We start from the raw sequence: 12,783 nt of genomic DNA, 5'->3' as shown, positions 1-12,783 counted from the left end.
AATAATTTGAGACAGATGGCACACACAGGACCGGCACTCAAGCAGAAATGCCAATCTTAATCTCCCACTATTTTTTTTGTTTTCAGGGAGAATTAAAAAAAAAAAAAATCCCAGTATGACACACTAGGTTTTCTGTGCCCCAATAATTTGAGACTGATGGCACACACAGGACCAGCACTCAAGCAGAAATGCCAATCTTAATCTCCCACTATTTTTTTTTTTCAGGGAGAATTTAAAAAAAAAACCCAGTATGACACACTAGGTTTTCTGTGCCCCAATAATTTGAGACAGATGGCACACACAGGACCGGCACTCAAGCAGAAATGCCAATCTTAATCTCCCACTATTTTTTTTTTTCATAGGGAATTTAAAAAAAATAAATAAAAATTCCCAGTATGACACACTAGGTTTTCTGTGCCCCAATAATTTGAGACAGATGGCACACACAGGACTGGCACTCAAGCAGAAATGCCAATCTTAATCTCCCACTATTTTTTTTTGTTTTCAGGGAGAATAAAAAAAAAAAAAAAATTCCCAGTATGACACACTAGGTTTTCTGTGCCCCAATAATTTGAGACAGATGGCACACACAGGACCGGCACTCAAGCAGAAATGCCAATCTTAATCTCCCACTATTTTTTTTTTCATAGGGAATTTAAAAAAAAAAAAAATTCCCAGTATGACACACTAGGTGTTCTGTGCCCCAATATTTTGAGACAGATGGCACACACAGGACTGGCACTCAAGCAGAAATGCCAATCTTAATCTCCCACTTTTTTTTTGTTTTCAGGGAGAATTTAAAACAAAAAAAAATTCCCAGTATGACACACTAGGTGTTCTGTGCCCCAATATTTTGAGACAGATGGCACACACAGGACCAGCACTCAAGCAGAAATGCCAATCTTAATCTCCCACTATTTTTTTGTTTTCAGGGAGAATTTAAAAAAAAAACCCAGTATGACACACTAGGTTTTCTGTGCCCCAATAATTTGAGACAGATGGCACACACAGGACTGGCACTCAAGCAGAAATGCCAATCTTAATCTCCCACTATTTTTTTTTGTTTTCAGGGAGAATAAAAAAAAAAAAAAAATTCCCAGTATGACACACTAGGTTTTCTGTGCCCCAATAATTTGAGACAGATGGCACACACAGGACCGGCACTCAAGCAGAAATGCCAATCTTAATCTCCCACTATTTTTTTTTGTTTTCAGGGAGAATTAAAAAAAAAAGAAATAAATTCCCAGTATGACACACTAGGTTTTCTGTGCCCCAATAATTTGAGACAGATGGCACACACAGGACTGGCACTCAAGCAGAAATGCCAATCTTAATCTCCCACTATTTTTTTTTGTTTTCAGGGAGAATTAAAAAAAAAAGAAATAAATTCCCAGTATGACACACTAGGTTTTCTGTGCCCCAATAATTTGAGACAGATGGCACACACAGGACCGGCACTCAAGCAGAAATGCCAATCTTAATCTCCCACTATTTTTTTTGTTTTCAGGGAGAATTAAAAAAAAAAAAATCCCAGTATGACACACTAGGTTTTCTGTGCCCCAATAATTTGAGACAGATGGCACACACAGGACTGGCACTCAAGCAGAAATGCCAATCTTAATCTCCCACTATTTTTTTTTGTTTTCAGGGAGAATTAAAAAAAAAAGAAATAAATTCCCAGTATGACACACTAGGTTTTCTGTGCCCCAATAATTTGAGACAGATGGCACACACAGGACCGGCACTCAAGCAGAAATGCCAATCTTAATCTCCCACTATTTTTTTTGTTTTCAGGGAGAATTAAAAAAAAAAAAAATCCCAGTATGACACACTAGGTTTTCTGTGCCCCAATAATTTGAGACAGATGGCACACACAGGACTGGCACTCAAGCAGAAATGCCAATCTTAATCTCCGACTATTTTTATTTGTTTTCAGGGAGAATAAAAAAAAAAAATAAATTCCCAGTATGACACACTAGGTTTTCTGTGCCCCAATAATTTGAGACAGATGGCACACACAGGACCGGCACTCAAGCAGAAATGCCAATCTTAATCTCCCACTATTTTTTTTTGTTTTCAGGGAGAATTAAAAAAAAAATAAATAAATTCCCAGTATGACACACTAGGTTTTCTGTGCCCCAATAATTTGAGACAGATGGCACACACAGGACTGGCACTCAAGCAGAAATGCCAATCTTAATCTCCCACTATTTTTTTTTGTTTTCAGGGAGAATTAAAAAAAAAATAAATAAATTCCCAGTATGACACACTAGGTTTTCTGTGCCCCAATAATTTGAGACAGATGGCACACACAGGACTGGCACTCAAGCAGAAATGCCAATCTTAATCTCCCACTATTTTTTTTTGTTTTCAGGGAGAATAAAAAAAAAAAATAAATTCCCAGTATGACACACTAGGTTTTCTGTGCCCCAATAATTTGAGACAGATGGCACACACAGGACCGGCACTCAAGCAGAAATGCCAATCTTAATCTCCCACTATTTTTTTTTTCATAGGGAATTTAAAAAAAAAAAAAAATTCCCAGTATGACACACTAGGTTTTCTGTGCCCCAATAATTTGAGACAGATGGAACACACAGGACTGGCACTCAATTAGAAATGCCAATCTTAATCTCCCACTATTTTTTTTTGTTTTCAGGGAGAATTAAAAAAAAAAGAAATAAATTCCCAGTATGACACACTAGGTTTTCTGTGCCCCAATAATTTGAGACAGATGGCACACACAGGACCGGCACTCAAGCAGAAATGCCAATCTTAATCTCCCACTATTTTTTTTGTTTTCAGGGAGAATTAAAAAAAAAAAAAATCCCAGTATGACACACTAGGTTTTCTGTGCCCCAATAATTTGAGACAGATGGCACACACAGGACTGGCACTCAAGCAGAAATGCCAATCTTAATCTCCGACTATTTTTTTTTGTTTTCAGGGAGAATTAAAAAAAAAAAAAAAAAAATCCCAGTATGACACACTAGGTTTTCTGTGCCCCAATAATTTGAGACAGATGGCACACACAGGACTGGCACTCAAGCAGAAATGCCAATCTTAATCTCCCACTATTTTTTATTTTTTCAGGGAGAATTAAAAAAAAAAAAAATCCCAGTATGACACACTAGGTTTTCTGTGCCCAAATAATTTGAGACAGATGGCACACACAGGACCAGCACTCAAGCAGAAATGCCAATCTTAATCTCCCACTATTTTTTTTTTTCAGGGAGAATTTAAAAAAAAAACCCAGTATGACACACTAGGTTTTCTGTGCCCCAATAATTTGAGACAGATGGCATACACATGACCGGCACTCAAGCAGAAATGCCAATCTTAATCTCCCATTTTTTTTTTTCATAGGGAATTTAAAAAAAATAAATAAAAATTCCCAGTATGACACACTAGGTTTTCTGTGCCCCAATAATTTGAGACAGATGGCACACACAGGACTGGCACTCAAGCAGAAATGCCAATCTTAATCTCCCACTATTTTTTTTTGTTTTCAGGGAGAATTAAAAAAAAAAAAATAAATTCCCAGAATGACACACTAGGTTTTCTGTGCCCCAATAATTTGAGACAGATGGCACACACAGGACTGGCACTCAAGCAGAAATGCCAATCTTAATCTCCCACTATTTTTTTTTGTTTTCAGGGAGAATTAAAAAATAAAAAAATAAATTCCCAGTATGACACACTAGGTTTTCTGTGCCCCAATAATTTGAGACAGATGGCACACACAGGACCGGCACTCAAGCAGAAATGCCAATCTTAATCTCTCACTATTTTTTTTGTTTTCAGGGAGAATTAAAAAAAAAAAAATCCCAGTATGACACACTAGGTTTTCTGTGCCCCAATAATTTGAGACAGATGGCACACACAGGACTGGCACTCAAGCAGAAATGTCAATCTTAATCTCCCACTATTTTTTTTTGTTTTCAGGGAGAATTAAAAAAAAAAAAAAATTCCCAGTATGACACACTAGGTTTTCTGTGCCCCAATAATTTGAGACAGATGGCACACACAGGACTGGCACTCAAGCAGAAATGCCAATCTTAATCTCCCACTATTTTTTTTTGTTTTCAGGGAGAATTAAAAAAAAAAAAATAAATTCCCAGTATGACACACTAGGTTTTCTGTGCCCCAATAATTTGAGACAGATGGCACACACAGGACCGGCACTCAAGCAGAAATGCCAATCTTAATCTCCCACTATTTTTTTTGTTTTCAGGGAGAATTTAAAAAAAAAAAAATCCCAGTATGACACACTAGGTTTTCTGTGCCCCAATAATTTGAGACAGATGGCACACACAGGACTGGCACTCAAGCAGAAATGCCAATCTTAATCTCCCACTATTTTTTTTTTGTTTTCAGGGAGAATTAAAAAAAAAAATAAAATTCCCAGTATGACACACTAGGTTTTCTGTGCCCCAATAATTTGAGACAGATGGCACAAACAGGTCTGGCACTCAAGCAGAAATGCCAATCTTAATCTCCCACTATTTTTTTTTGTTTTCAGGGAGAATTAAAAAAAAAAAAAAAATTCCCAGTATGACACACTAGGTTTTCTGTGCCCCAATAATTTGAGACAGATGGCACACACAGGACCGGCACTCAAGCAGAAATGCCAATCTTAATCTCCCACTATTTTTTTTTGTTTTCAGGGAGAATTAAAAAAAAAAAATTCCCAGTATGACACACTAGGTGTTCTGTGCCCCAATATTTTGAGACAGATGGCACACACAGGACTGGCACTCAAGCACAAATGCCAATCTTAATCTCCCACTTTTTTTTTGTTTTCAGGGAGAATTTAAAATAAAAAAAAATTCCCAGTATGACACACTAGGTGTTCTGTGCCCCAATATTTTGAGACAGATGGCACACACAGGACCAGCACTCAAGCAGAAATGCCAATCTTAATCTCCCACTATTTGTTTGTTTTCAGGGAGAATTTTAAAAAAAAACCCAGTATGACACACTAGGTTTTCTGTGCCCCAATAATTTGAGACAGATGGCACACACAGGACTGGCACTCAAGCAGAAATGCCAATCTTAATCTCCCACTATTTTTTTTTGTTTTCAGGGAGAATAAAAAAAAAAAATTCCCAGTATGACACACTAGGTGTTCTGTGCCCCAATATTTTGAGACAGATGGCACACACAGGACTGGCACTCAAGCAGAAATGCCAATCTTAATCTCCCACTTTTTTTTTGTTTTCAGGGAGAATTTAAAACAAAAAAAAATTCCCAGTATGACACACTAGGTGTTCTGTGCCCCAATATTTTGAGACAGATGGCACACACAGGACCAGCACTCAAGCAGAAATGCCAATCTTAATCTCCCACTATTTTTTTGTTTTCAGGGAGAATTTAAAAAAAAACCCAGTATGACACACTAGGTTTTCTGTGCCCCAATAATTTGAGACAGATGGAACACACAGGACTGGCACTCAAGCAGAAATGCCAATCTTAATCTCCCACTATTTTTTTTTGTTTTCAGGGAGAATTAAAAAAAAAAGAAATAAATTCCCAGTATGACACACTAGGTTTTCTGTGCCCCAATAATTTGAGACAGATGGCACACACAGGACCGGCACTCAAGCAGAAATGCCAATCTTAATCTCCCACTATTTTTTTTTGTTTTCAGGGAGAATTAAAAAAAAAAAAATAAATTCCCAGAATGACACACTAGGTTTTCTGTGCCCCAATAATTTGAGACAGATGGCACACACAGGACTGGCACTCAAGCAGAAATGCCAATCTTAATCTCCCACTATTTTTTTTTGTTTTCAGGGAGAATTAAAAAAAAAAAAAAAAAATTCCCAGTATGACACACTAGGTTTTCTGTGCCCCAATAATTTGAGACAGATGGCACACACAGGACCGGCACTCAAGCAGAAATGCCAATCTTAATCTCTCACTATTTTTTTTGTTTTCAGGGAGAATTAAAAAAAAAAAAATCCCAGTATGACACACTAGGTTTTCTGTGCCCCAATAATTTGAGACAGATGGCACACACAGGACTGGCACTCAAGCAGAAATGTCAATCTTAATCTCCCACTATTTTTTTTTGTTTTCAGGGAGAATTAAAAAAAAAAAAAAATTCCCAGTATGACACACTAGGTTTTCTGTGCCCCAATAATTTGAGACAGATGGCACACACAGGACTGGCACTCAAGCAGAAATGCCAATCTTAATCTCCCACTATTTTTTTTTGTTTTCAGGGAGAATTAAAAAAAAAAAAAATAAATTCCCAGTATGACACACTAGGTTTTCTGTGCCCCAATAATTTGAGACAGATGGCACACACAGGACCGGCACTCAAGCAGAAATGCCAATCTTAATCTCCCACTATTTTTTTTGTTTTCAGGGAGAATTTAAAAAAAAAAAAATCCCAGTATGACACACTAGGTTTTCTGTGCCCCAATAATTTGAGACAGATGGCACACACAGGACTGGCACTCAAGCAGAAATGCCAATCTTAATCTCCCACTATTTTTTTTTTGTTTTCAGGGAGAATTAAAAAAAAAAATAAAATTCCCAGTATGACACACTAGGTTTTCTGTGCCCCAATAATTTGAGACAGATGGCACAAACAGGTCTGGCACTCAAGCAGAAATGCCAATCTTAATCTCCCACTATTTTTTTTTGTTTTCAGGGAGAATTAAAAAAAAAAAAAAAATTCCCAGTATGACACACTAGGTTTTCTGTGCCCCAATAATTTGAGACAGATGGCACACACAGGACCGGCACTCAAGCAGAAATGCCAATCTTAATCTCCCACTATTTTTTTTTGTTTTCAGGGAGAATTAAAAAAAAAAAATTCCCAGTATGACACACTAGGTGTTCTGTGCCCCAATATTTTGAGACAGATGGCACACACAGGACTGGCACTCAAGCACAAATGCCAATCTTAATCTCCCACTTTTTTTTTGTTTTCAGGGAGAATTTAAAATAAAAAAAAATTCCCAGTATGACACACTAGGTGTTCTGTGCCCCAATATTTTGAGACAGATGGCACACACAGGACCAGCACTCAAGCAGAAATGCCAATCTTAATCTCCCACTATTTTTTTGTTTTCAGGGAGAATTTTAAAAAAAAACCCAGTATGACACACTAGGTTTTCTGTGCCCCAATAATTTGAGACAGATGGCACACACAGGACTGGCACTCAAGCAGAAATGCCAATCTTAATCTCCCACTATTTTTTTTTGTTTTCAGGGAGAATTAAAAAAAAAAATTCCCAGTATGACACACTAGGTGTTCTGTGCCCCAATATTTTGAGACAGATGGCACACACAGGACTGGCACTCAAGCAGAAATGCCAATCTTAATCTCCCACTTTTTTTTTGTTTTCAGGGAGAATTTAAAACAAAAAAAAATTCCCAGTATGACACACTAGGTGTTCTGTGCCCCAATATTTTGAGACAGATGGCACACACAGGACCAGCACTCAAGCAGAAATGCCAATCTTAATCTCCCACTATTTTTTTGTTTTCAGGGAGAATTTAAAAAAAAAACCCAGTATGACACACTAGGTTTTCTGTGCCCCAATAATTTGAGACAGATGGAACACACAGGACTGGCACTCAAGCAGAAATGCCAATCTTAATCTCCCACTATTTTTTTTTGTTTTCAGGGAGAATTAAAAAAAAAAGAAATAAATTCCCAGTATGACACACTAGGTTTTCTGTGCCCCAATAATTTGAGACAGATGGCACACACAGGACCGGCACTCAAGCAGAAATGCCAATCTTAATCTCCCACTATTTTTTTTGTTTTCAGGGAGAATTAAAAAAAAAAAAAATCCCAGTATGACACACTAGGTTTTCTGTGCCCCAATAATTTGAGACTGATGGCACACACAGGACCAGCACTCAAGCAGAAATGCCAATCTTAATCTCCCACTATTTTTTTTTTTCAGGGAGAATTTAAAAAAAAAACCCAGTATGACACACTAGGTTTTCTGTGCCCCAATAATTTGAGACAGATGGCACACACAGGACCGGCACTCAAGCAGAAATGCCAATCTTAATCTCCCACTATTTTTTTTTTTCATAGGGAATTTAAAAAAAATAAATAAAAATTCCCAGTATGACACACTAGGTTTTCTGTGCCCCAATAATTTGAGACAGATGGCACACACAGGACTGGCACTCAAGCAGAAATGCCAATCTTAATCTCCCACTATTTTTTTTTGTTTTCAGGGAGAATTAAAAAAAAAATAAATAAATTCCCAGTATGACACACTAGGTTTTCTGTGCCCCAATAATTTGAGACAGATGGCACACACAGGACTGGCACTCAAGCAGAAATGCCAATCTTAATCTCCCACTATTTTTTTTTGTTTTCAGGGAGAATTAAAAAAAAAAAAAAAAAATTCCCAGTATGACACACTAGGTTTTCTGTGCCCCAATAATTTGAGACAGATGGCACACACAGGACCGGCACTCAAGCAGAAATGCCAATCTTAATCTCCCACTATTTTTTTTGTTTTCAGGGAGAATTAAAAAAAAAATAAATCCCAGTATGACACACTAGGTTTTCTGTGCCCCAATAATTTGAGACAGATGGCACACACAGGACTGGCACTCAAGCAGAAATGCCAATCTTAATCTCCCACTATTTTTTTTTTTGTTTTCAGGGAGAATTAAAAAAAAAAAAAAAATTCCCAGTATGACACACTAGGTTTTCTGTGCCCCAATAATTTGAGACAGATGGCACACACAGGACTGGCACTCAAGCAGAAATGCCAATCTTAATCTCCCACTATTTTTTTTTGTTTTCAGGGAGAATTAAAAAAAAAATAAATAAATTCCCAGTATGACACACTAGGTTTTCTGTGCCCCAATAATTTGAGACAGATGGCACACACAGGACTGGCACTCAAGCAGAAATGCCAATCTTAATCTCCCACTATTTTTTTTTGTTTTCAGGGAGAATTAAAAAAAATAAATAAATTCCCAGTATGACACACTAGGTTTTCTGTGCCCCAATAATTTGAGACAGATGGCACACACAGGACCGGCACTCAAGCAGAAATGCCAATCTTAATCTCCCACTATTTTTTTTGTTTTCAGGGAGAATTAAAAAAAAAAAAAAATCCCAGTATGACACACTAGGTTTTCTGTGCCCCAATAATTTGAGACAGATGGCACACACAGGACTGGCACTCAAGCAGAAATGCCAATCTTAATCTCCCACTATTTTTTTTTTGTTTTCAGGGAGAATTAAAAAAAAAAAAAAAATTCCCAGTATGACACACTAGGTTTTCTGTGCCCCAATAATTTGAGACAGATGGCACACACAGGACTAGCACTCAAGCAGAAATGCCAATCTTAATCTCCCACTATTTTTTTTTGTTTTCAGGGAGAATTAAAAAAAAAAAAAAAAAATTCCCAGTATGACACACTAGGTTTTCTGTGCCCCAATAATTTGAGACAGATGGCACACACAGGACCGGCACTCAAGCAGAAATGTCAATCTTAATCTCCCACTATTTTTTTTGTTTTCAGGGAGAATTAAAAAAAAAAAATCCCAGTATGACACACTAGGTTTTCTGTGCCCCAATAAATTGAGACAGATGGCACACACAGGACTGGCACTCAAGCAGAAATGCCAATCTTAATCTCCCACTATTTTTTTTTGTTTTCAGGGAGAATTAAAAAAAAAAAAAATTCCCAGTATGACACACTAGGTTTTCTGTGCCCTAATAATTTGAGACAGATGGCACAAACAGGTCTGGCACTCAAGCAGAAATGCCAATCTTAATCTCCCACTATTTTTTTTTGTTTTCAGGGAGAATTAAAAAAAAAAAAAAATTCCCAGTATGACACACTAGGTTTTCTGTGCCCCAATAATTTGAGACAGATGGCACACACAGGATCGGCACTCAAGCAGAAATGCCAATCTTAATCTCCCACTATTTTTTTTGTTTTCAGGGAGAATTGAAAAAAAAAAATCCCAGTATGACACACTAGGTTTTCTGTGCCCCAATAATGTGAGACAGATGGCACACACAGGACTGGCACTCAAGCAGAAATGCCAATCTTAATCTCCCACTATTTTTTTTTGTTTTCAGGGAGAATTAAAAAAAAAAAATTCCCAGTATGACACACTAGGTGTTCTGTGCCCCAATATTTTGAGACAGATGGCACACACAGGACTGGCACTCAAGCAGAAATGCCAATCTTAATCTCCCACTTTTTTTTTGTTTTCAGGGAGAATTTAAAACAAAAAAAAATTCCCAGTATGACACACTAGGTGTTCTGTGCCCCAATATTTTGAGACAGATGGCACACACAGGACCAGCACTCAAGCAGAAATGCCAATCTTAATCTCCCACTATTTTTTTGTTTTCAGGGAGAATTTAAAAAAAAAAACCCAGTATGACACACTAGGTTTTCTGTGCCCCAATAATTTGAGACAGATGGCACACACAGGACTGGCACTCAAGCAGAAATGCCAATCTTAATCTCCCACTATTTTTTTTTGTTTTCAGGGAGAATTAAAAAAAAAAAATTCCCAGTATGACACACTAGGTGTTCTGTGCCCCAATATTTTGAGACAGATGGCACACACAGGACTGGCACTCAAGCAGAAATGCCAATCTTAATCTCCCACTTTTTTTTTGTTTTCAGGGAGAATTTAAAACAAAAAAAAATTCCCAGTATGACACACTAGGTGTTCTGTGCCCCAATATTTTGAGACAGATGGCACACACAGGACCAGCACTCAAGCAGAAATGCCAATCTTAATCTCCCACTATTTTTTTGTTTTCAGGGAGAATTTAAAAAAAAACCCAGTATGACACACTAGGTTTTCTGTGCCCCAATAATTTGAGACAGATGGCACACACAGGACTGGCACTCAAGCAGAAATGCCAATCTTAATCTCCCACTATTTTTTTTTGTTTTCAGGGAGAATAAAAAAAAAATAAATTCCCAGTATGACACACTAGGTTTTCTGTGCCCCAATAATTTGAGACAGATGGCACACACAGGACCGGCACTCAAGCAGAAATGCCAATCTTAATCTCCCACTATTTTTTTTTTTTCATAGGGAATTTAAAAAAAAAAAAAAATTCCCAGTATGACACACTAGGTTTTCTGTGCCCCAATAATTTGAGACAGATGGCACACACAGGATCGGCACTCAAGCAGAAATGCCAATCTTAATCTCCCACTATTTTTTTTGTTTTCAGGGAGAATTGAAAAAAAAAAAATCCCAGTATGACACACTAGGTTTTCTGTGCCCCAATAATTTGAGACAGATGGCACACACAGGACCGGCACTCAAGCAGAAATGCCAATCTTAATCTCCCACTATTTTTTTTGTTTTCAGGGAGAATTAAAAAAAAAAAAAAAAATTCCCAGTATGACACACTAGGTTTTCTGTGCCCCAATAATTTGAGACAGATGGCACACACAGGACCGGCACTCAAGCAGAAATGCCAATCTTAATCTCCCACTATTTTTTTTGTTTTCAGGGAGAATTAAATAAAAAAAAATCCCAGTATGACACACTAAGTTTTCTGTGCCCCAATAATTTGAGACAGATGGCACACACAGGACTGGCACTCAAGCAGAAATGCCAATCTTAATCTCCCACTATTTTTTTTTTGTTTTCAGGGAGAATTAAAAAAAAAAAAAAATTCCCAGTATGACACACTAGGTTTTCTGTGCCCTAATAATTTGAGACAGATGGCACAAACAGGTCTGGCACTCAAGCAGAAATGCCAATCTTAATCTCCCACTATTTTTTTTTGTTTTCAGGGAGAATTAAAAAAAAAAAAAAATTCCCAGTATGACACACTAGGTTTTCTGTGCCCCAATAATTTGAGACAGATGGCACACACAGGATCGGCACTCAAGCAGAAATGCCAATCTTAATCTCCCACTATTTTTTTTGTTTTCAGGGAGAATTGAAAAAAAAAAAATCCCAGTATGACACACTAGGTTTTCTGTGCCCCAATAATGTGAGACAGATGGCACACACAGGACTGGCACTCAAGCAGAAATGCCAATCTTAATCTCCCACTATTTTTTTTTGTTTTCAGGGAGAATTAAAAAAAAAAAATTCCCAGTATGACACACTAGGTGTTCTGTGCCCCAATATTTTGAGACAGATGGCACACACAGGACTGGCACTCAAGCAGAAATGCCAATCTTAATCTCCCACTTTTTTTTTGTTTTCAGGGAGAATTTAAAACAAAAAAAAATTCCCAGTATGACACACTAGGTGTTCTGTGCCCCAATATTTTGAGACAGATGGCACACACAGGACCAGCACTCAAGCAGAAATGCCAATCTTAATCTCCCACTATTTTTTTGTTTTCAGGGAGAATTTAAAAAAAAAACCCAGTATGACACACTAGGTTTTCTGTGCCCCAATAATTTGAGACAGATGGCACACACAGGACTGGCACTCAAGCAGAAATGCCAATCTTAATCTCCCACTATTTTTTTTTGTTTTCAGGGAGAATTAAAAAAAAAAAATTCCCAGTATGACACACTAGGTGTTCTGTGCCCCAATATTTTGAGACAGATGGCACACACAGGACTGGCACTCAAGCAGAAATGCCAATCTTAATCTCCCACTTTTTTTTTGTTTTCAGGGAGAATTTAAAACAAAAAAAAATTCCCAGTATGACACACTAGGTGTTCTGTGCCCCAATATTTTGAGACAGATGGCACACACAGGACCAGCACTCAAGCAGAAATGCCAATCTTAATCTCCCACTATTTTTTTGTTTTCAGGGAGAATTTAAAAAAAAAACC

The sequence above is a fragment of the Ranitomeya variabilis genome, chromosome 4 (genome assembly GCF_051348905.1).
Source record: "Ranitomeya variabilis isolate aRanVar5 chromosome 4, aRanVar5.hap1, whole genome shotgun sequence".
Lineage (NCBI taxonomy): Eukaryota > Metazoa > Chordata > Amphibia > Anura > Dendrobatidae > Ranitomeya > Ranitomeya variabilis.
This window is presented reverse-complemented; position numbering follows the sequence as displayed.